The following is a 21,967-nucleotide window of genomic DNA, read 5'->3' as shown; positions in this document are numbered from 1 at the left end:
CGCGGCGGGGGGCGCCTCAGGACCCCCGGCACCTGCACTCGCTGCCCGCGGGAAGAGGGTCCGCTTGGACCCAGCCCCCGCGTCCCCTCCCTGGCGTCCCCGGCTTCCGCGCCAGCGCCCAGAGAAGCGGGCGCCCTGGGAACAGCGACCCAGGCATCTCCCCGTGGAGGGAAGTGGGAGGTGGGGAGGGCGGGGGATTTCAGAGATTGAAAACAGAGCAGCCCTTGCGCCTCAGCCCCGGAGCTCATCTGACTTGAGTTAGCGACACCCCCAACCCCCCACCTCGTTGTCTAAAAAGTGTCGGAGATTGGCGCGTCCTCTGGTTCCTTTCTCGAACTTTCCTTGTAGGTACGTTTTCTTTCCTTGGTGCAGGGTGGGGAAAGTCCCTGTGATCCCCCTTTCCCCTCCCCCCGCCCCGGCGTTGTTCGGGTCCCCCTGCGTCCCCCGGCACGGAGCGGGCGGGCGGGCTGGCTGGTTCGCGGGGCCCTGGTGTGCCCGCACCGTGCGCGCGGGGGCGCTGCGCCGTCCGGCGGCGCTGACGGATTGCGGGAGTGCCGGCGCTCGCCAGCCGAGGCAGCACGGCTCCGCGGACTTTTTTTCAAACTCCCATCAATGAGACTTCGAGGAGGAGCGGGCGGCGGCGGCGGCGACTGCGGGCGCGGAGGAAGGCCAGGAGCCGCGACAGGAGCCGGAGGAAAGAGCGCGGGCCGCGAGGCGCGCCGGTGCCTTGGGGAGCCGCCTGCTCGCCGGCGGTAGGGGCTGAGCGGCGCCCGCCCGCCTCTCGGTCCCCTCTTTCCTGGCTCGCCCCGCCCCGGCTGGCCGGAGCCCCGGCACAAGGCAGCCAGCCGAGGGTCGCCGCGCCAGCCAAGGTGGGATGGGGGCCCACAGCCACCGCCCGGCGCCCGAGACGCCACCTGCGTGCTAGAGGCAAACTTTTGTCTCCCTCGGTAAAGTTACATTGGTCTTCTTTTACTTGCTTTTCGTGGCGAAGCGCCTCCCACCTCGGCCAAGCGCGGGCCGACTGGGATGCTGTGCCGTCTCGGAGGGTCCCTCGGCCGGGCACCCGCGCCTCGGCCTTGGGATTGGGGCACTGGGCTTCGGGGGACTCGAGGTTATTGGGCGCGACCCCGCTTGGGGCTCTGGACAAGCAGGGCGGGGACGTAAGGAGGGTCCTGGGGCTTGGAGCTCGTGGTCCGGGGTCGATGTTGCACCCCCTCCCTACCTGGGGGAGAGCGCCACTCTTCTCGGGGTGCACAGCGGCCCGGCCTTCGCGCGCCAGCCAGGGGCTGTTTTTTCAGGGGGTGGAGGATGGGATCGGAGGCTGGGATGCTCCGAAGCTGGCGTAGGTGGGCATGGGAGCGTGTCTGCGGGCGTGCTGAGCGCGGAGGGGCTGCAGCCAGCCACTTGAGAACTTCGAACTCCACTTCTCCGCGCTGCGCGTCCCGAAGCCCTGCCTTTCTTTCTTCCTTCCACGCTCCTTCCTCCCCCTCGCCGGGCCCGGCCGCCCCCTCCCCCTCCGCTGGGCTCTCCTCCTCGGCACCCCCCCTCTTTGCCTCTCTCCTCCTCCTCTCCTGCCCTCGGCCCTGAGATCCGCTTGACTTCCCAAAGGGATCCGCACGTAATCCTTTGCCGGGTCCTCCGGTTCCCCCACACCACCTCACTTTCATCCCTGCCCCCCTACTCATCGTCTTCCCCCACCCCCGACAATCTCTCAACAAGTATATTTGCTGAGGAATTTGAAAAATCCACTACTGCAACTTGATCTGTATGTGATGGATGGGGAGAGGCGCGGAGAGAGTTGGGCGCCAATCCTATTAAGGGTTTAGAGAGGGGAGCCTTTTCCTCGGACGGGCGGGGGCGGGGAGCTGGGAGGGAGCGTGTGCTTGCGTGTGTGAGTGTGAGTGCGCCCGCCGCTCCGGGGAGCTGGGAGTCCACCCAGCTCGGCGCCTTTCAGCCCGGTGGTAACTGCTGTCATTTCCTAGGAAACCCGACTTTTACCGCGTGGGGAGCTGGGGATGGAGCCCGTGCGCTTCACCCTGGGTGATCGGTCGCTGAGCCTCTCGGGGACCTCGAGCCCCCCACGCAGGGTGCCTCTCTCCACTACCTTCTCTTTTGTGTAATTGTTCTGTGGCTCCTAGAGTTGATCCCAGCTGGAAAAGTAGACCTGTCCCTAGTATCTGGTCCCGCGCCCTGGGAGTCTTGTAGGCGCCCCTCTGTCCCCCAGCCCGGGCATCTCGCTCGATGCGCGATCTCTGGCACGGGCTTTGCAGCTCGGTGGCCGCAGCGGTGTCCCGGGCCCCTCTCCGCTGCCCTTGCCGGGCGTGTGAAGGTTTAATCCCGACAGCTTCAGATAAAGGGAGCAGTTGTAAAACGCTCATAGGCTGTTTGCAGATGAGGCTCTGGGGGATGTAGGAGAATTTGAAAGTAAACGTTTCCTTCGCAAGCGGCATAAAATAGTGTTTAAACAAATATTGTATTGGCATGCTCAGGGGGCTCGGTGCCAAAAAGTAAAGTAAATAAACTGTGAAATCCAAAATATACAGCGGGGAAAGCGGAGGAATAGGCGGGTTTGTCACGGGCCTCCCTGATGAGACCAGTTTGTTCTAGCCACCACCTCACCTGCCAGCCTTCTCTCCGCCCATTTCCTTACCTTGCTGGGAGTTCCCTTGGCTAGGTTTCCCTGTGTCTGGGGGCAGGCCCTCCCTGGGGCCTGGGAGCGGCTTTGCAGTTGCTTGTTTAGGGGGACGCTCACGGTGTGGCTACCTGGGCCAGACTCTGCAGGGAGGGGAGGACACCCTGGCTATGCTTGGCTTCTTTGAGTTTGGAGGCTCTTTATTTAGGCTTTTCCCAGCTTCTGGTCTGTCCTGGGGCAGTCATTCTAGAATGTGGAATCCAGATCCATCAGGGGCCTTCTCTTCTCTTTGACTATGCTTCTTGTGCCTTTTCCTTCATCGTTCTTGCTTTTGTTTTCCTAGACTTGCTGCTTCTCTCTTGAGGGTTACAGGAAATTGTGGAGATGTTTTCCCTGGGATTCAAATTCCACTCAAACCCAGCCATATGGAAAGTTGTCGCTTGTCTGATGAGTTTAAAGTTAATTATATTTGGTAAGATTTAGGGTGGTTTTATTTTCCCCTCTGCTTGGAGAAATATGCCAGTTTCATGAAATTATTTCGTGATTTTAGGGGGATTTAAGCTAATAAAGGGAAGATCCTACATTTGAAAGAGCCCAACTGCCCAGGAGGTATCCCTCAGGTGAGCCAGCCTTCAGTTGGGCTAGCATCTGAGTGAGAGACTGTGGTCAGAACAGTCTATTTGCAAAAAGCCTCTTGGAGATAATTAGAATAATAGGTAGAAAGAGCCTCCCAAGTCAGGGAGCCGGGCTCCCAGGCTCACCAAGGAACAAGGTAAGACTGCTAGAGATGGTTTTATCCTCTGTGGGAATTGACTTGACAGAATTTGCAGAGGGTTCAAATTCCTTCAGCAGAACCTTCTGGGCTGCTCCCAAACTCACTCTGCTCCGGCCTTGAAGGGAACTCTTGACTCGTGACTTCCTTGAAGCTTGTGTGGAGTTAGTGAGGCCCTTGTGGCCAGGCAGCCTTGGAGTGGAGTGCCACTTCACTCTCTCAGGGATGCTCCGGTCCACTGGTGGAGAGAGCACTGCATGGAGAGTCAATCCTTTGAGTTGCTTGGTCAGAAGAGGGGGCCGCAGGGCTTCTGGTCAGCAGCTCATTGCCTGGCTGTGGGGTTCTTGGGGGCTGTGTACTGTAGCTGGCTTGTTTGCACTGCAGACTGAAAAATACACAAATACTTCACGCTTTTTGTACTCCCACAAGTGCCCTGTACACAGTGCAGCCCCTGGGGCTGGATTAGCAAACCAGGGATTCATCAGGCAGGCGGACAAAATTGGATATTTGCCTAATAAACACCCTTCTTCCATCACCCCCCCACCCCCGCCCCGGGGTACTCCAGGGGAGAACTTCACTCCACAGATGCCAGCAGTTCCCTTTAAATGGGAGTAGGAGGTTGTCATGTGCACTTTGAAAGCCTGTGTGACCCCCTCACACCCAGCTGCCTTGTTAAAGCCTAGAATCGGAGTCCTACATCCTTGTGTACTCTCTGGGTAGGGCAACTGGCCTTTTCCTTGGGAAAGTGTGTTTAGCCCGGCTTCCTTTCATCTGCATGGCGCTTGCTGCAGGGAGGTGGAGCAAACCAGCCTTGCTTCTTAGAGGCTGTGGGGAGGAGAAAGGGTTTCTACCTGGGCCAGTGCCTGTTTCCTAGTGGACAAGGGGCAGCCAGGCCAGGTGGACCTCGCTGTGGATAGATGCAGCTGTTCCCGCTGGGCCAGGGCCCTTTGAAAAGGAACCGGGGTGAGCACTTCCCCCCCTTCTTCTTTTCACTGAGTGTCAGAGGCATGGACAAGTGAAACACGTGAAGAATGCCAAAGAGAAAAACAGTGTTCTCAGATTCCAGAAAATTCAGAGGCAAAATAGGTGACTGTACCAAAAACCAGAATGTACAGCGATTTCGGTTGCTCCTGAAATTGCTCCTGCACTTCTAAAGAAATCGGGGAGGAAAAACTGCTAATTGTTTCCTCAGGCTTGTTTAACAGATTTAAGAAAGGGTCATCTGACATTGATGTTTGAGAGTGTCCTTTGAAAAAGAATAGCACCTTCAACACTTTTCTAGTTTTCAAATAAACACACAACACCGATTCAACATTAATAATTTTCTCTAAAATTAATTTGAGGGTTTGCTGTGGAATATCAATAATTAAAAAAAAAATCATTGATTTTTTTTTTTTTTTTTTTTTTTTGGTTTAGAGGATGACAGAAGCATCCTTAACCCACAAAACTGTATTTAAAACCTGGGAAAATGCACAGACGATCACAGTATACTTTCTGCACATTTAATATCTTATTTTCCCCTAATTCTTTCATCAGCACAGTAATTCTCAATAATCCTGTTTGTGTTGTTTCTGGTTTCTTAAAAAATATACACATGGGGGAAAGTAACTCATTTAAGATGTGACCAAAGAGTACTTATTAAACTGTTTTGGGGATTTGGGTTTAAATTGAATAATGTTTTGTGTGTGTGCTTGCACATGTGTGTTGTTTAAAAAAAAAAAAAGAGGTTGCTGGGAAGTGTGTTTTAACTGTGAGTGCCGGGTTTCAGCTATTAGCATAAGAAAAAGTTTTAGTGCGTTTGCCATTGTCTTGAATGAAGAGTTCAGCAAAGGGAAGGAAAGCCGCAAAAGGGTGATGGTCCATTGAGATTCTTCAGCAGCCCCGAGCTCGTCATCTGCCTCTGAAATCTGTGATCGGATATCACTTTTATCTCGCTTTTCCATTCTCTAGCCTTTTTCACACGTTCACTTTTGTCAAGGTTTATTGATTATGTTTTCTTCTCTACAAATCTGTGGAAAATTTAATGAACCAAAAACAGCAGTGAAATAAAGGGGACTTTTTATTCATTAGCACGGGATTGGGACTGATTCCCCTCTTTGGGCAGCCGAGGGCCCCAGGCCTCCTGCAGGCAGCTAGAGGGAGGAGGGAGGGTGGCCCGGCTGCAGGCTGAGGCGGGGACTCCACAGGCCTGTGGCCTCCAGGCTGAGCAGCACGGGCGCAGCCCTGCACTCCTGTCCCAAGTGAACTCTGAAAGCTTGTCCGCGACGGCTGTGCTGGTTGATCCTGTATGCATCCACGCTGCAGCCCTCACCCGCCATGTCCTCCTGGATCCTGGCTCAGTGGGCTCGGGGGAGGTGGGAAGGGGGGTGTTGTTTGTATTTCCCAGACTTACAAACCATTTGAGTGCTGGGCCTTCCCTGGGACACAGTTAAGTATCTCCCTTCCTCTAGACCCAGCTCAAACCTGTAATTAAGCAAAGCCCCTGATGTGATTACGCTTTGCTGACTCGGCTGGGTTTGGAGCCATTCCCTCTAGGAAACAGGGTGAACTCTTGCTCTTCCCAGAGGCTTCCTGGGCAGCTTGTGGTGCACCTCTGTTGTACACATGTCCGCCTGTTCCCCCCCTTTGGCTCTCTTCCTCTCCCTTCAGCCATCCATTCTTTCTTTCCGCCTTTTTCTTTCTCCTTCCCCCTTCTCTCTTTTCGTCCCATCCCAATCCCCTCTTCTCTCTGGGTCTCTCCTTTCTCTCCCTCTCCGTTCACTCTCCCCGTCTCCTTTCTTCTCTCTCCCTCCGTTTCCCCCTCCTCCGTTTCCTCCGCCTCCTCTCTCCCTCTCTTTTCTGTCTTTTCTCATCTTTTCCCATCTCTCCCTCCCGTTCCCTCCGCCCCCTCCCCGCCCCCGCCGTCTGGACCTTCCCCTCCCTCCGCGCCGGCTTTTCCGCCCGGCGGAGCGCTGGCGGGCGAGGCCGCGTGTCCGGGCGGCGCCGACCGTGCCGCGCCCGGGGAACATTCCGTGCCCCGAGCGCCCCGGGCCCGCGGCTGCGGCCCTCCCACCTGCGCGCCGGCCTGGTTTGCAGCTCCCGAACAATGGCCACATTGTCCCGGCCGCACACCGGCCGCCGCTGGCGAGTGGCGGGAGGCCGGACCTTGCTCGTGGCGAGTCGGGAAGAAAGCCAGCGGTCCAGGTCCCCATAGCCGCGCCCGCAGCGCGCGAGCGGCTCCCACCCGGGAAGGGCGCGGGTTGCGAGGGGCGCCCCGAGTCTTCCTCGACCCCTGCTTCCCATTGGCCAGCCCTCTTGCCGGCTTCCCCAGGAGGGGCTTCCAGTCGCCTTTACAGCTGGCGGAGTGAATGAGAGCACTCCACGGGAGCCGGGAGAGAGAGAGGCCCCGTGACCAAACTTTTGGTGGCGTCTGAAACTTTTTCTCTAAGGCATCTGCAGACAGTAATCACGAAGGCCGCCTTCTGCCCTTGTCCACTCCCGGCGACGGCAAAGGAAGGGTGGTCCTCTCTTCCATTCGTCGTGACCTGTAGGGATTCGAAACCTCTTAGCGCTCAGAAAAAAAGATCTTTGAATGCCTGATGTTAAAAGAGCATCCCTGGGTCCAAGATAGCCCCTTCAGCAGACGCTTAGCAATGCTTCTTTGTGTGCTGGACAATGCAGTAAGTCAGCCAGACTTTTGAGCCACATTTATAAGGAACTGTAAGGGCCGCTCAAGTACACTTGTACTAAGTTGAATTGATTGAAATTTAATGGCGGTTAGTGGCGATGAATGGTAATGATTTTCCAGCGTATCTTTGGCATACTTGACATTAATAACTGGAGTGTGTGTGTACGCACGCCGAGAGCCCGCCACACACGTGAGGCCGTAGCATTATTCATTTTCCGAGATGCCAGTCCTTTCTCTCCTCAAATCCTTTCCCTTCTCACCATAATTCAGTTGTTAGGATGACTTTTTTAAAAAAAAGGAAAGAGGGAAAGAGAAAAATCTTTCTCCGTTGAGCACGTACATCATGTCAACATAATTTTGAGCTCATGATTTCTTTTCAATTCCTACATAAATCAGCTTCTAATATACAGAATGTGATGAATTTGTTTTAGCTGCCACCATGAATTAATGTTATGCAAATAGAAGCTTTGCAGGTGAAATGATTTACTTAATAATTTCATCTTCTAATATTTAAACTCATTCATTATGTTGGAGTTAAAAAAAGCAAGTCCATATTTTTAAACCTGAGATGGGGAGATTCGTATGCAAGTATTTGCAGTGCAGCAGCTCTTGATGACCAGAAAATAGCTCTTAATTTGTTGCTTCTCTGGGAATCTGCAGCTCACCATGCCAAGTGACCTAAGGAACAGGTAATAGAAGACTTACCAGATTTTGTCTGGGGGAGGACACAATTGCATTTACATAATTCCATCGTAACCATCAATGTACCATATCCAGTGGGACAGAACTCGCTTTGCTCTGGGGACCAAGGAAGTCTTCCCATTTGACCTGGTCTTGAAGAATACCTTTAACTGCCAGGTAGAGAAAGGTAAAGGGCTCTGATGTGCCGCCTCCTCCCTCCCCTTCCTGCTTTTATGTCCTTTGTCCTTTGCTAGTTAAGACCATCTTAACACTATAATTCCAGGGCTTTGGGAGGCTGAGGTGGGAGGATTGCTGGAGGCCAGGAGTTCGAGGCCAGCCTGGGCGACATAGCGAGACCCTGTCTCTAAAAAAAAAAAAATAATAATAATAATGATAAAAAAAAGAAATCATCTTAAGAGCCAGTCATTAGATACCTGCCTATGAAGATGACCATGGTGTAGAAAGTTGGGCCAGAGGACTACCCAGATAACTGTTAGGAAGACTTTCTTATATATACCATCCTTCCCGGCTGTTTTCCTCTGAAAGAAGCTGAGGAAGAGCACAAGAGTGATGGATGGCCGCACTATAAAGATAATTAGCCCGAACCCCTTGGAGTTATCCCCAGGGACAGGGAGACCCAGTCACTCAGTAGTTGGGTGACCCTGTGCAAGTTGCTTTTCCTCTCTCTGGGAGGAGGGGGCGCTTGGTAGATGTCATCTCTCAGGTCCTCCCAGCTTCAAAACCCTCTGAGCTAGCACACCCTGCCTGCTGGAGTCTCTAAGGGTCAGACAGCAGGTAGGGTGGGAGGATCAGAGTCTGGAGAAAGGGAGGGTCTTGGGTACCCCCTGGGGAGAGTTGGGTGCCTCTCAAGGAATATGTCCTGCCTCTCCTTGCTGGCCACTCTTCCTAGCCAACCCCTGTGCTCAGGTACCTCTGGGATGTGGTCACAGGGTCAGTGTAAATGGGGGTGGCCTTGGGGACATTGGTAGAGAGCCGCAAGCCTGTGATGGTCTTTTCAGACTTTCCCGAAGGCTGAAGATCACTGAAGGAAGGGCTGACACATAAATTTGTCTTGGATCTCTGAAGATGATAAGGGTGGAGTTTTGACTTCACTTCTCAAAAAATTGAGGTCGTTGCAGTCTGATGACAGGTTGAAGGTACATCACTCAGACGTTTCTGCAGACAGCCGTGAGTTGTGCTGTCATGATACATTGTGTGTGTCCAGGCAGTGACAGTATATTTAGGGCTGGCCCTCGCTGTCTGTGGAGATCAAGGTGAGGGGACATCTCTGGTACTCTTGGGCTTGAGAGTATGCATGTGTTTCCTTATGTATGACCTGAAAGAAAAAATTGGACTCAGTAGCTACTCAGTTACTTCCATACTTTTCAGGTACGTGAATCAATAGTTGGAACACGATTGTAGGGTTTGAACGTAATTCAGGTACGTGAATCAATATTTGGAACAGGATTGTAGGGTTTGAATGTAATTCAGGTACGTTCATCTACAGAAAATGTGGTACATGATATAGCAATTTACATACACAGTATAGTACGTTAGATTACCCTTCCTGCTGTTCAGTGTGAATAAGGGATGTGAAACATGTATATTTATGCTGATAGACATTTATATGGCTAAAACTTTAACTACCAGATTCCTTTAGAATTAGATTTTTTTCTTCTCCTAAAACGTACTTGAACCCAAGAACTAGAAATTAGTTAATAGAGGCACATCTGAGAATAAGGCCGCCAAGGTCTGTAGGTGGGGTTTGTGGGCCTCCTGGATGGGATTCAGGCAGGAAGCTTGTTAAATATTGCAGAATCTTGGGTTCCCCAGGGAGAACCCATTGAATGAGAATTCCTGCAAAGTGGGTCCAGGAATCTGCATTTTATCCAGGATTTTTGGGGGCACTGATGAGGAATAATGTCTTTTTACTATGATGTCCCTCAGTTCTGGGACAGTCCAGGGCTGGATTTTCAGCCAATTGCAGCACTTTCAGCTGCCTGGACAGCTGTTGCAGCAAGGAAACTGGCTGAAAACAGAGGTGCTTCTGCTCCAAAACAGCTCTGAGAAGTAGGCTCTAGGGCAGGGTCTCTCTTTCACAGGACAGTGGCCAAGACTGTAAGGTGGCTCTGGTGGTTACTTGCTTTTGCTGGCCTCCAAGAGAAACGAGAGAGTATATTAAGTCAACATGTTGGTTTACGTGCCGTAGTTTCTGTCCCAAGTGTCCCTGGGATGCCTCCTTTCTTTTTCCGTGTAAGGAACTGCAGAGCCACCAGGATGCTTTGTGGCTGAAGTGGGACCAGTTTGGCATTGGACAGTTTGAGTAGGTCTTTTGGAAGTTTGACCCCCACTTAGGTTTGGTTGAAGGGCCTACCTTGTGGACATCTTTACGGTGGAGCCTGCCCTGAGGGTGAGCAGAGCCCTCACTCATGATCAGGGGCCTGGGAACAGGCTTTTCCTGTCACTACTGTCCTGCAGGCCTTGAAGACCTGGGCTCTTCCACACCCGCAGCTGTGACCATGTGGGGTGGCTTCTGGGGCTTTGATTTGTACAGTCCTGCACTGCAGACTTCATTTGCTTGATGCTAACATTACAAGTGCACCCGGGCCAGGACTTCAAGAGTGCATGGAAGAACACATTGGAAACATTTGACATTGTGATGTGGGTGGATCCTTATCCACCCTGCAGCTGATTCACCTGGTGGCCATGTGGTGGGATTTGCTGGTCTGAAGAGGCTCAGGATTCCTTCTGTCCACATTTTTGAAGGCCTTCTGCACAGGCAGATGTGTACAGCAGATTGCAGGCTCTTGCTGGCACTGAGGGGCCCGTGAGAAGGGAGGTGGGATGTGGGCTGGTGCCATTTCCATCTCCTCTGGGTCTCTGGAGTGCCACCTCCTTCTGTAGGTGCAGCCCTCGGCCCCTGGGCCCGCAGGACCTGGTGCTCAGCCTAGCTGTTTTACCAACAGCAGCAGAGGCCCCATGATCCAGTGCATTGCTTCTTCAGTGCCATCTCTCTCCGTCTTCAAGGGGCCACCTTGCATGGGTGGTCAGGAAAAGCTGGAGTGGGGCTCAGCTTAGAAAAGACTGACAGCTCCTTTGGAAGCCTGGGCTGGCTGGGCTTCTGGGTCCCAAGCCTGCCCTGGTGGTGGAAGGCCTGTTCTCATGCTTATGGTGATTGTAGCAGTGAGAAGCGAAGTTCCCAGGCCAGTGCCTGGCTGTGGGCATCAGGAAGGCAGCTTTGTGGGGCACCTGTGTCCACCTCGAGCTGCACCCCCCTGAAGCTGCCCAGCCACCTGCCCAGCCAGAACATAGAGGACCTAAGAGAGGCCTGGGTCTCTCCGCTCCCTGGCCAAACCTCCTCCCCTGTAGGTGCCTCTGGTTTTCCCAGTGGCCCAGGGCCATGACTATCCCTCTTTCTTCTGCTTCTGTTTTCTTGGCTTTTCCTTTATTTAAGTTTCAAGATCCATCTCTTTGCTGGACTCTGGTCTCTGTATTCAAGGTCTGGATTCTGGTTTAGCACTTGGATTCAAGCAAACCTCTTTCTCCTGATGTAAAAATAGTAAAAACAGCAGCAAAACATTATGTGCCCCCCAAGATCTTAAAACTAAGACATACCTTTTTACTGAAAATGTAAAATAAGGAGAAGCAGAAAAGGAAAAATTTGGTTAAATTTCCTGCCGGTCTCTATTTTTTAATATAAAAAAATTTTTTTTGCTCTATCCTTTCTTATAAAATTGAGGTTACATTAATACAGTCTTGTAACTCCGGATTTATTTGACATTCTATCATGGAGATCTTTCATGTTATGAATAATTTTTATTAGTGTGATTTTTATTGGCTACATAATATCCCTTTGTCTGCCTCTCTCATATTTTATTTTATCATCCTTATACCATTGGGCATTTAGATTTTCCTAGTTTTTGTTATTATAGATAATACTGGGATAGACATCCTTGTGTCTGAATGTTTACCTGAAATTCTATTTCCTTAAATAGATTCCCAAAAGTGGAATAACTTAGCTAGACTATTTGGACAGCTGTTTTTCAGGCCCTTGTTAGGCCTTCATGGAGTTCCAGCAGTATGTACCTAACTTTGGGGAAGAGATGGGAGGTGCTAGCTAGAGGTTTTCAGAACAGCTATGCACAAATCAATGCAAGACAATTATTGGGTGCCTTCTGCATGCTCAGACACACGCAAGCCACTTGCCAAACAGGGCCTCAATTTGCAGATGGGTGAGCAGGGCCTCAGAGACTCTGGCGAATCTCCGTGTTCACCTGGGCAGTAGGGGCAGAGCTCTGGGCAGAGGCAGGTTTGCCGACCCCCAAGCCAGGACCCTCTCCCAGAGTTGGCTCCTGAGGGCTGCCCTGGGAGCAGCTGGTTTGCCTCAAGCAAGGGCTATAGCACCGATTTCTCAGCTGGGCAGTGTCTCCAGGGGGCATTTGACCTGTTCGGAGACATTTTTGTTTGTCACAACTAGGGGAATGCTATTGATATTTAGTGGGTAGAGGCCAGGGATGCTGCTAAACATCCTGTAAACCACAAGGCAGCCCACGACAAAGAATTTTCAGCCCAAATGTCAGCAGTGCTGCTCTCCAGAAACCCTGAGTGGGGGCACATCATAGGCAACCCCTCCCCTACTGACAAAACAGGACTCTGCCACTGGGGCCTTCCAGGGACTCCGACAGTGGGGCTGTCAAAGTAGGCAGCAGTAGTTTATTCAAACCTAGTTCTTACACCAGCCTGGAAATCTTAAACCTTCTTTTCTGTGCCTTGAATTTGAAACAGTGTGGCAGGTGCCATCAAGAGGAATTCCTTATGTAATCCATCAGTCAATCAGCCAGTACTTAATGGAACATCTGTTATGTGCCCGGCACTTATTAAGCTCACGGCTGTAGGCACACCTTGCTAACTTGGTTACGGAGCCGGCAGTCTCTGAAATCCCAGTAGGTTTCTCAAATGTGCATCTTCCTCCTCATCCCCCTTGCCTAGGAGGGAGCCTACTTTAGGAAAGGCATGATCTGGAAAGGCATTGTGGGAATACTGGCCAGGAGCAGGAATTGCCCCAAACTGTTTTCCCCAAGACGCTGGATAGGTCTGTTTTCCTGGCTCCAGGCTGACAAATTTCCACTTCACAATGAATTTTGTGTTGAGCTACGCCTGCAGGTACTAGTTAGAGAATGCAGAGTCCTGTCAGTGTAATGAAAAGCCCCAGAGTGAAGGCCTCTGAGCAGTGGCTCTTGTCATTAACCAGTATGCCTGAGCAGTTTGGAAGGCTTCCTCTAAGAGAGGACCAGACTGGGTCTTCCAGGAGGAGGATGTTGCCAGCAGAGGGGTCGGGGAAGGAGGGCCATCTGGGCAGAGGACCTCATAGGGCAAGTGCTGGACAGGGTGTGGCATTTCTGGAGCCTCTGGTATGTGGGAGGGTCAGCGTGGGGTTGCCTCCAAGAGTGGCTTTGTGGTCCCCCAGGATGACTCCTCTGACTTATTGCCTACCCATGGTTCAGCTTCAGGTCATGGGACATAAATGTGCAGAGGGCCCAGGTTCTTTCCGAGGCTGGAACATTTGGGATCCTGATGTGCAGCAATAAAATTGATCATCAGCTTTGCCTTCTCATTCTCCCCGTCTTGGGTTTGGGCTCAGTTTCTAAAGTTATATCTTTCCGTCTGGTGGGTGGTGGTTCTCAAAATGCTCTCTACTACGATCCCCAATCAAGATTATAGATTGAGATTAAGATGATAGTGATCTTGCATTCTCCATCCATCCATCCTCAATCCATCATCATCCATCTCTCCATCCACCCATCCATCCATCCATCCACCCACCCATCCACCCACACTTCTACCCACCCACCCACCCACCCTTCCACCCATCCACCCACCCTTCCACCCACCCTTCCACCCACCCTTCCACCCATCCATCCATCATACATTCATTGACTGCAAGGATTGTAAAGGCCTTTGCTGTTGGCCCTTGGTGTACCCTTCCTCCCCATTCATGAAGCCAAGGGTCATGTCCTCTGTAAAGTATTTCCTACCACAGCCCTAGGCTGTCACTTGTCTCTGGGGTTTCCCTTGCTTATAACACTCATTAATACTGCCTTACCATTGTCTGTTTATTTGTGCGTAACAAATGTTTGTTAATAAATGAATTTTGGGAATGTTTCAAGGGAAGACAATGGCGTTTGTTCCATTTTCTTTGACATCTCTCTTAAAAAATATAAGTTAACCAGGTGGTCTCCAGATTGATCTCCTTGATTTGAGAAAGCAAGCACAATTGTTAATTAGCGATTAGTTTTAACATAGTAGAGCTGTATTTTTAAAAAATCTAAGTGTGTGTTATGGTTCATTTGGACCGCACACATAATCTCTTTGTACAATATTCTTATGCCCTTTGGAGGGATTTTAGGTAGCAGGCAGGCTGTTTTGGTGGGTGAGGAATTGGAAACTTGGTGAGATAACCAGAGTTCCAGGCTGGCTTTGCCTATGAGTTAACATGAAACCTCAGGCGGCAGGCCATTGTGCCTCTCTGGGTCTCTGCTTATTCATTTCTCAGGACAGATCTGTTCTAGGACTCTGTAAGCTATGACGGTCAGAGCCTAGGATCACAATTCCTCTGTTCGTGATTACAGAGGGTTGTATTTGGAGTTTTTAGACTCACTGACAGTCATCTCACTGATGTACTTAAATGAGGCAGCAGCCCCTGACCTTAGTCGTCCCTCGGGAAGTGCTCTTGTCTTTAAATGTTGCTGTATCATCTCAAGAGACGGGCCTTGGAGACCAAGTGCCGCATCAGCCCCCACCACTAGGTATAGGACATGTGTCGTGCACTGGCGACAGCCTGATGCATTCAGTATTATCACTAGCATTTTATAGATGCCACTGAGACTTTGTGGTTTTATTGGAGTTGCTCTAAGTCCCAAAGATAGAACATCAACATCACAGCTCGCTGTCCTCTCTGGGGTCGGTTTCTCATCCACCAGGATATCCACAGGGACACGAGGCTCTGCTGCATCCTCTGGGGGGAGGGCAGGGTGCAGGCTTTGTCTCAGCAGAGATACCCTCTGGCTGGGTGGCCCCACGTGACCCTGTCGTCAGCCTCAGCTCTTCCCACTCCAGGAGGAATGGACCTCACTTGTTCCTTCTGTGTCCCCAGCTCTCTGAGGGAGGGCTGAGGCTAGTTCTTTCCCAGGCTAGCTCACCACCCCCTTCTGGGGGCAAGTTTGGGTGCTGCACTTCCACACAAGCCAGCAGGGCATCAGTTTGGCCCCAGAGCCAGTGCTCCCCCGAGGGGGACTGTCCAGCTGTGGCATGGCCATTGGGAAGGGACAGGTGCATCAGCCCCTTCGTTGGGAAGATTCTGTGGAGCTAGGGGCTCAGAGCAGGCACTGGAGACAGACTGCAAATGCAGCTCTGGGCTGCCATTTTCTCATCTGCAAAATGAGGGTAACTCTAAGACCCATCTCAAAGGGTTAGAGGTAAAAGAGTTAGTATGAGACAAGTACCTGGTACATAGTAAGCACACAATAAATCTTGGTTATTATTATTAAAAAGGCAGTCTGTGTGGGCATGATATATTTGGCAGCTACCACTCAAGTGACTCATTTGGGCTCTCGTTAAGCGCAATCCTCCTTCTCATTTAGCACGCGCTGCTGGTCTACACCATAGTTCCCATCTTGCTGGGTCTTAACAACTCAGTGTCTGCAGAAAGACATCCTGGCAGGGAACAGAGCCTGCCCTGCCCAGAACCTGGACACTTCTGTGCCCTTTTTTCTCTGTGGCCAGGAAAGGGGTCCGTTGTTTACCAGGGAGTCCTTCTAAGAGGGGCCTGGTACAGCATCTTACCTTTCTCACCTTCATGCTGCTGGAGGCTACACTGGGCCGGAGGGGGATGCCCTGGTACCGCCTGCCTCTGCCTTGCTCTGCAGAGGCCTCTCCGAAGCGGGCCTTCCTGCCAGATCCCTCCGGTAGCCAGGATGGTGGCCCCCAACTCTTGGACCCCCTCCAGCTGTGGAGACTGTTGCCGGTTGGAAAAGGTACGCGTGGCCTCCTGAGGGTACTGACTGTTTGGCTCCCACAGGGCCAGCCCCCTGCAGCTGCTCAATGCGAATTCTTAAGGATAGAACAGCTGGAAAGGGTCCCGGAAGGATCCCTTGCCCCAAATTGGCCTTTTCCCATCTTTACCCCAACTTAGGGATCATGATGGCCCAAATATTAAAATAACATTTGTTCTTACAGATTTTTTTTTTCTGTTTTGTCTTTTGGGCCTGTTTAATTCTAGTCTTTTTTTCCTGTGAATATTTATCCTCTCCACCGTTCTTCCCTTCCCTCCAAACTTTACAGATTTTAGATTGTACGGTTTACAGTTTTGCATCCTGTACTTTTTGCTTAAGATTTTTTGATAAGCATTTGTTGTAGCCCTGACAAAATGATTACTCTATTTTGAACATAAAAACTAATTTTTCTTTATCATGAGTAATTATTCTCCAAACACCCTTGAGTACAAATACTCTGAGATTATTAGTATGCATAACTTTCTCTTTTAAATAAAAACAGATCATTTATAAAATAATTATGAGAAAGTACTTTAAAAGAGGAAAAGAAGGCATTCTGGACTCCAGGCCCACGTTAGCGTTCTTTGTGGGTAATGCGTTAGCATCTTGGTGAGTTCCTTCTAGGCCTTTCTCTATTTATGTTTATGAATACCTTGTGGACTCATGGGATCATAGCACACATTTTGTTTTGCAATCTTAACACTGTATTAGTGTGCATGTTTTCCCACGGATATGTCTTTGACCACATTCTTTGAAAACATTTCCAGAGGTAGAATTCTTGATCAAAAGTGAGATCATGTTTAAGAGTCTTTTTTCATATTTCTGAGCAAGTGATTAAAAATGTAACTACCCAGGGGAAGGCAGCCCGTGAAGCCAGTTTCTTTCTGATGCAAAGGTAATAAAGATACAAAAGGTTAAACATGCAGAAATGTATAGTGTCGAGTGAGCAGGACCCGCACTAGAGAGAACCACTGATAGGGAGTATGCCTGTGTCTCCATGTCTCAATTGATATAGACCAGTGTTTTATTATTATCATTTATTTTTACACCAGTGGGATCATACTACTACAGTGTTTGGCAGTTTGCTTTCTTTGTGATCATTTAGCAGTATGTCTTGGCATTCTATCCACGTGTGTACATGTATGTATACGTGTGTAGATCAACCTCATTCACTTTATTTCTCACCTATCTTTAATTTTTTTTTTTTTTTTTTTTTTGAGACAGAGTCTCTCTCTGTTGCCCAGGCTGGAGTGCAGTGGCGCGATCTCGGCTCACTGCAACCTCTGCCTCCTGGGTTCAAGCTGTTCTTCTGCCTCAGCCTCCCGAATAGCTGGACCACAGGCACACACCACCACGCTCGGCTAATTTTTTGTATTTTTAGTAGAGATGGAGTTTCGCCATGTTAGCCAGGATGCTCTCAATCTCCTGACCTCGTGATCCGCCCACCTCAGCTTCCTAAAGTGCTGGGATTACAGGCATGAGCCACCACACCCGGCCCTATCTTTAATTTGTATTTATACTTATTTATTGAATAGTAATACATCTAGATGGTTAATAGTTTCAGAAAGCATGAAGGTTATACATACATTATAAAGTCTTCCTACCGCTGCTGTAGCCCAGCCACCCAAAACCTCTCAAGGATGCTAGTTTTTTTGTGTATCCTTCCTGAAATAAGTTTTGTGCAAGTGGCATGGAAATGAATATATAAACTTTTTTACTTTTTTGTACACAAACAGAAGCATATTTTACAGCCTGTATTGAAACTTGCCTTTTTCACTCACCTTTTTGTGTGAGCACATACGCAGCTTCCCCTTCCCTGTGTCTGGGTGGGATACCACTGTATGGTTATACCATCGGTTATTTAGTAGCTATTGATGAACACTTGCCACTGTAAACAAGGTTGCATTCAATAACCTTACGTCATTTCACATACATGAATATCTCCTTGTAGATAAATTCCTAGAACTTCTGGGTGTCAAACTTCTGGGTATAAGGGTGTGTGTTTTTTTTTTCCTCTGTATTTTTTTTTTTTTTTTTTTTGAGACAGAGTCTCGCTCTGTCACCCAGTCTGGAGAGTGCAGTGACACGATCTTGGCTCACTGTAACCTCTGCCTCCCATTTCAAGGGATTCTCATGCCTCAGCCTCCCAAGTAGCTGGGATTACAGGCATCCGCCACCACGCCCATCTAATTTTTGTGTTTTCAGTAGAGACAGGGTTTCCCCATGTTGGCCAGGCTAGTTTCAAACTCCTGACTTCAGGTGATCTACCTGCCTTGGCCTCCCAAAGTGCTGGGATTACAGGCATGAGCCACTGTGCCTGGCCTCTCTATGGATTTTAATCTTTGCAATTTGATAGAAGAAAAAATCTGGTTGTTTCAATTTTCGTTTTTTAGCATCAGTAATATTAAATATTTAAATACTTTATTTTCCATTGTATTTCCCTGTGTGTTTATTAGATACTTGTGTGTCCTAGTAATTTTTGTTTCAATTTTCATTTTTTAAGTGTCAGTAAATATTTAAATACTTTGTTTTCCATTGTATTTCCCTGTGTGTTTGTTAGTTGCTTGTGTTTCTTAGCAATTTATCCATCGGTGTCTTTGTTTTTTCTTAAAGATTTGTAGGTTTATCATAAATTAAAGCTATTTCCTCTGCTTCTCACGTTACAAACATTTTTGTTCTTTTGCCATCTCTATTAAAATTGTGTTTATTTTTCTAGATTTAGGGGTACAAGTGCTGTGTTGTTATGTGGATATGTTGCATAGTGGTAAAGTCTGGGATTTTAGTGTAACCATCACTGGATAGGGTACATTATACCCATTAGGTAATTTCTCATAAGGGTGGGTGAGTTTTTGTACTTTAGATAGAGAATTGGTAAATCACTTTCCACAGAAGTTTACACTCCCACCAGCAACGTACGAGAGTGCTTATCTGCCCATATCCACATCAACAGGGAGTGTTATCATGCTTGTTGGTCTTTGCCAATCTGATAGTTGGAAGAGAAACTACGTTTCAGCGGAGTTTTAAAAAAAATGGACAGTTCGATAAAGTTTGACTTGTGTGTGCAAACCATCACCATAATCAAGATAATGGACATATCCATCATCCGCAGAAGTTTCCTCATGCCCCTCTGTAATCTGTCCCTCCACCCCACCCCCTGGCCTTCCTCGGCAACCACTGATCTGCTTCCTGTCATTTTCCAGAGCTTATAAAAGTGGAACCATACAGGATGTCCTCATTTTTGTCTGGCTTCTTTCACTCACCACAGTTATTTTGGAATTCATCCATGTTGCTGCACGCATCAATAGTTTATTCATTTTTATTGCTGAGTAGTAGTTCATCATATGGATATATCATAATTTGTTTATCCGGATGCCTGTTGATGGACATTTAGGTTGTTTCCAGTTTCAGGTTATTACAAGTGGGGCTGCTTTGACCATTTCTGTATAAGTCACTGTATGGGCATATGCTTTCCTTTTCTCTTGGGTAAACATCGAGGAGTAGAATGCCTGGATCATACGGTAGGTGTGTCTGGCTCAGAGGGTTGGTATATTTAACCTTTTATTTTTTAAGATGGACTTTCACTCTTGTTGCCCAGGCTGGGTGCAATGGTGCAGTCTTGGCTCACTGCAACCTCTGCCTCCGAGTTCAAATGATTCTCCTGCCTCAGCCTTCCAAGTAGCTAGGATTATAGGCACCTGCCACCATGCCCAGCTAATTTTTGTATTTTTAGTAGAGACGGGTTTCACCCTGTTGGCCAGGCCAGTCTTGAACTCCTGACCTCAAATGGTCTACCCGCCTTGGCCTCCCAAAGTGCTGGGATTACAGGCATGAGCCACCACACCCAGCCTATTTAACTTTTATAGTAACCGCAAAACTGTTTAATAAAGCGGCTGTACCATTTTATATTCCCACCAATGGTATATGAGCGTTCCATTCCTACCACATCCTAGGTAACACTTGCAATAGTCAGTCTTTTGAATTTCAGCCACTTTTATAGGTGTATAGTGATATATTATTGTGGTTTTAATTTGCATTTTCTTAATGACTAGTGATGTGATTCTTTTGGTGTGCTTTATTGCCACCTGCATATTATCTTTAATGAAAAGTCTAAGTGAATCTTTTGCTCAGTTGCCACCTGCATATTGTCTTTAGTGAAAAGTCTAAGTGAATCTTTTGCTCAGTTTTTTTTTTTTTTTTTTTTTTTTTTTTGAGACGGAGTCTTGCTCTGTCACCCAGGCTGGAGTGCAGTGGCCAGATCTCAGCTCACTGCAAGCTCTGCCTCCCGGGTTTACACCATTCTCCTGCCTCAGCCTCCCGAGTAGCTGGGACTACAGGCGCCCGCCACCTAGCCTGGCTAGTTTTTTGTATTTTTTTAGTAGAGATGGGGTGGGGTTTCACTGTGTTAGCCAGGATGGTCTCGATCTCCTGACCTCATGATCCGCCTGTCTCGGCCTCCCAAAGTGCTGGGATTACAGGCCTGAGCCACCGCGCCTGGCCTTGCTCAATTTTTTTAAACATGAGTTGGTGGTTTTCTTATTGCTCAGTTTTGAGAATCCTTTATATATTTTGGATAGAAGTCTTTTACAGATGTCCCAGCCTGTGGCTTATCTTTTCATTTTCTTAACAGTGTCTTTTGTAGACTAAATGATTTTAGTTTTGAACTGGAGTTCATCAAAACTAAAAATAATCTATAAAAGTTTTTCTTTTATAGATCATGCATTTGGAATTGTATCTAAGAAATATTTGCCTAAATGGAAGTAGCAAAGATTTTCTCTTATGTTTTCTTTTAGATTTTAAATTTAATATATGATGTATATTACATTAAGTTAATATTTGTATACAGTACAAAGTATGTATCAAAGTTCTTTTAAAAAATTGTTCCAGCACCATTCGTTGAAAAGATTATTCTGTCTGCATCAAGTTGCCTTTGCACCTTTGTAAAAAAATCTGCTTCCCATATACGTGTGGGCCTATTCTGGACTTTCTGTTTTGTTCTTTTGATCTATTTGTGTGTATTCACACTGATAGCACACTTTCTTGGTTATTGTAGCTTTATAACAAATCTTGAAGTCAGGTAGCTTAGCCCTCTAAGTATTCTTTTTCTTTTTCAGAGTTTGCATTCTAGGTCGTTTGCATTTTCATGTGAATTTTGGAGTCACCTTGGTAATCTCTCCAAAAACCCTGCTTTTAAGATTTTGATTGAGATTGTGGTGAATGTAGATGTATTTGTAGAGAATTGACATCTAAATAATATTGAGTAAGCTGGCCCACGAATAAGGTATGTCCTTCCATTTATTTATATCTTCTTCATATTCTCCTTGCAGTGTTTTATAACTTTTAGTGTACAAGTACTGTACATCTTTTTTCAGATTTATTCTAAGATATTTTATGTTTTTGGATACTGTTGTGTTATTTTAAAATTTCAACTTGCTAATATTAAAGAATATAATTGGTTGGTATATATTGTTTTTGTATCCTGCCTTTTGTAGATTTTATCAGATTTTACATATAAGTGATTATGTCATCAGTGAATACAGATAGTTTTACTTCTTCTTTTATAATCTGAATTGCTTTTATTTAGTTTTTTGCCTTTCACTGGCTAGAACCTGCAGTACAATGTTGCCCAGAGGTAGTGAGAGTTCTTATTCTTATCTTGTTTTTGATCTTAGATTGGATAACATAATACATTTCATTAATTGGTTTTCAACTGTTAAAACAATTCTTTAAAGTTTCTTTCGTGTATTTTGAAGCTCTGTTATTAGGTGCGTAGATGTTTAGGATTGTCATGGTATCAAATGACTTTCTTTATCATCTCTGCTAATATTCCTTGCTCTGGCTGCTTTTATGATTTTCTGTGGGTTTGTAGTTTTTATCAAATTTGGAAAATTTTTAGCTTTTATGTCTTTAAATATTTCTTCTTCCAATCCTCTATGTTGTGTTTCTCCTTTGGGGACTCCAGTTACATGTGTATTAGGCAGCTTGAAGTTGTCCCACAGCTCATACGCTCTTTTTTTAATTGTTTTCCTTGTTTATAATACCGGGTAGTTTTTATTGCTATTTCTTCAGGTTCCCAGATCTTTTTTCTTTAGTGTCTAATCTACCACCAGTTCCACTTAGTGTATTTTTCATCTCTAGAAGTTTGATTGGGTCGTTTTATATCTTCC

The 21,967-nt window shown here is 47.9% G+C and overlaps 1 protein-coding gene across 1 annotated transcript in view; it reads left to right on the top strand.

Moving 5' to 3' along the window:
• The first annotated feature begins 560 nt into the window (after positions 1-560).
• Positions 561-21,967, top strand: part of LOC105492465 (GLI family zinc finger 2) — a 260,604-nt gene continuing 239,197 nt past the window's right edge. The window contains exon 1 of the mRNA XM_011759629.3: positions 561-947. The gene's annotated coding sequence lies outside the window, so the exon portion shown is untranslated. The remainder of the gene's footprint in view (positions 948-21,967) is intronic.

The sequence above is a fragment of the Macaca nemestrina genome, chromosome 11 (genome assembly GCF_043159975.1).
Source record: "Macaca nemestrina isolate mMacNem1 chromosome 11, mMacNem.hap1, whole genome shotgun sequence".
In the NCBI taxonomy this organism is placed as follows: domain Eukaryota; kingdom Metazoa; phylum Chordata; class Mammalia; order Primates; family Cercopithecidae; genus Macaca; species Macaca nemestrina.
The sequence above is the reverse complement of the archived record's forward strand: the minus strand, read 5'-3'. Positions and strand labels throughout refer to the sequence as shown.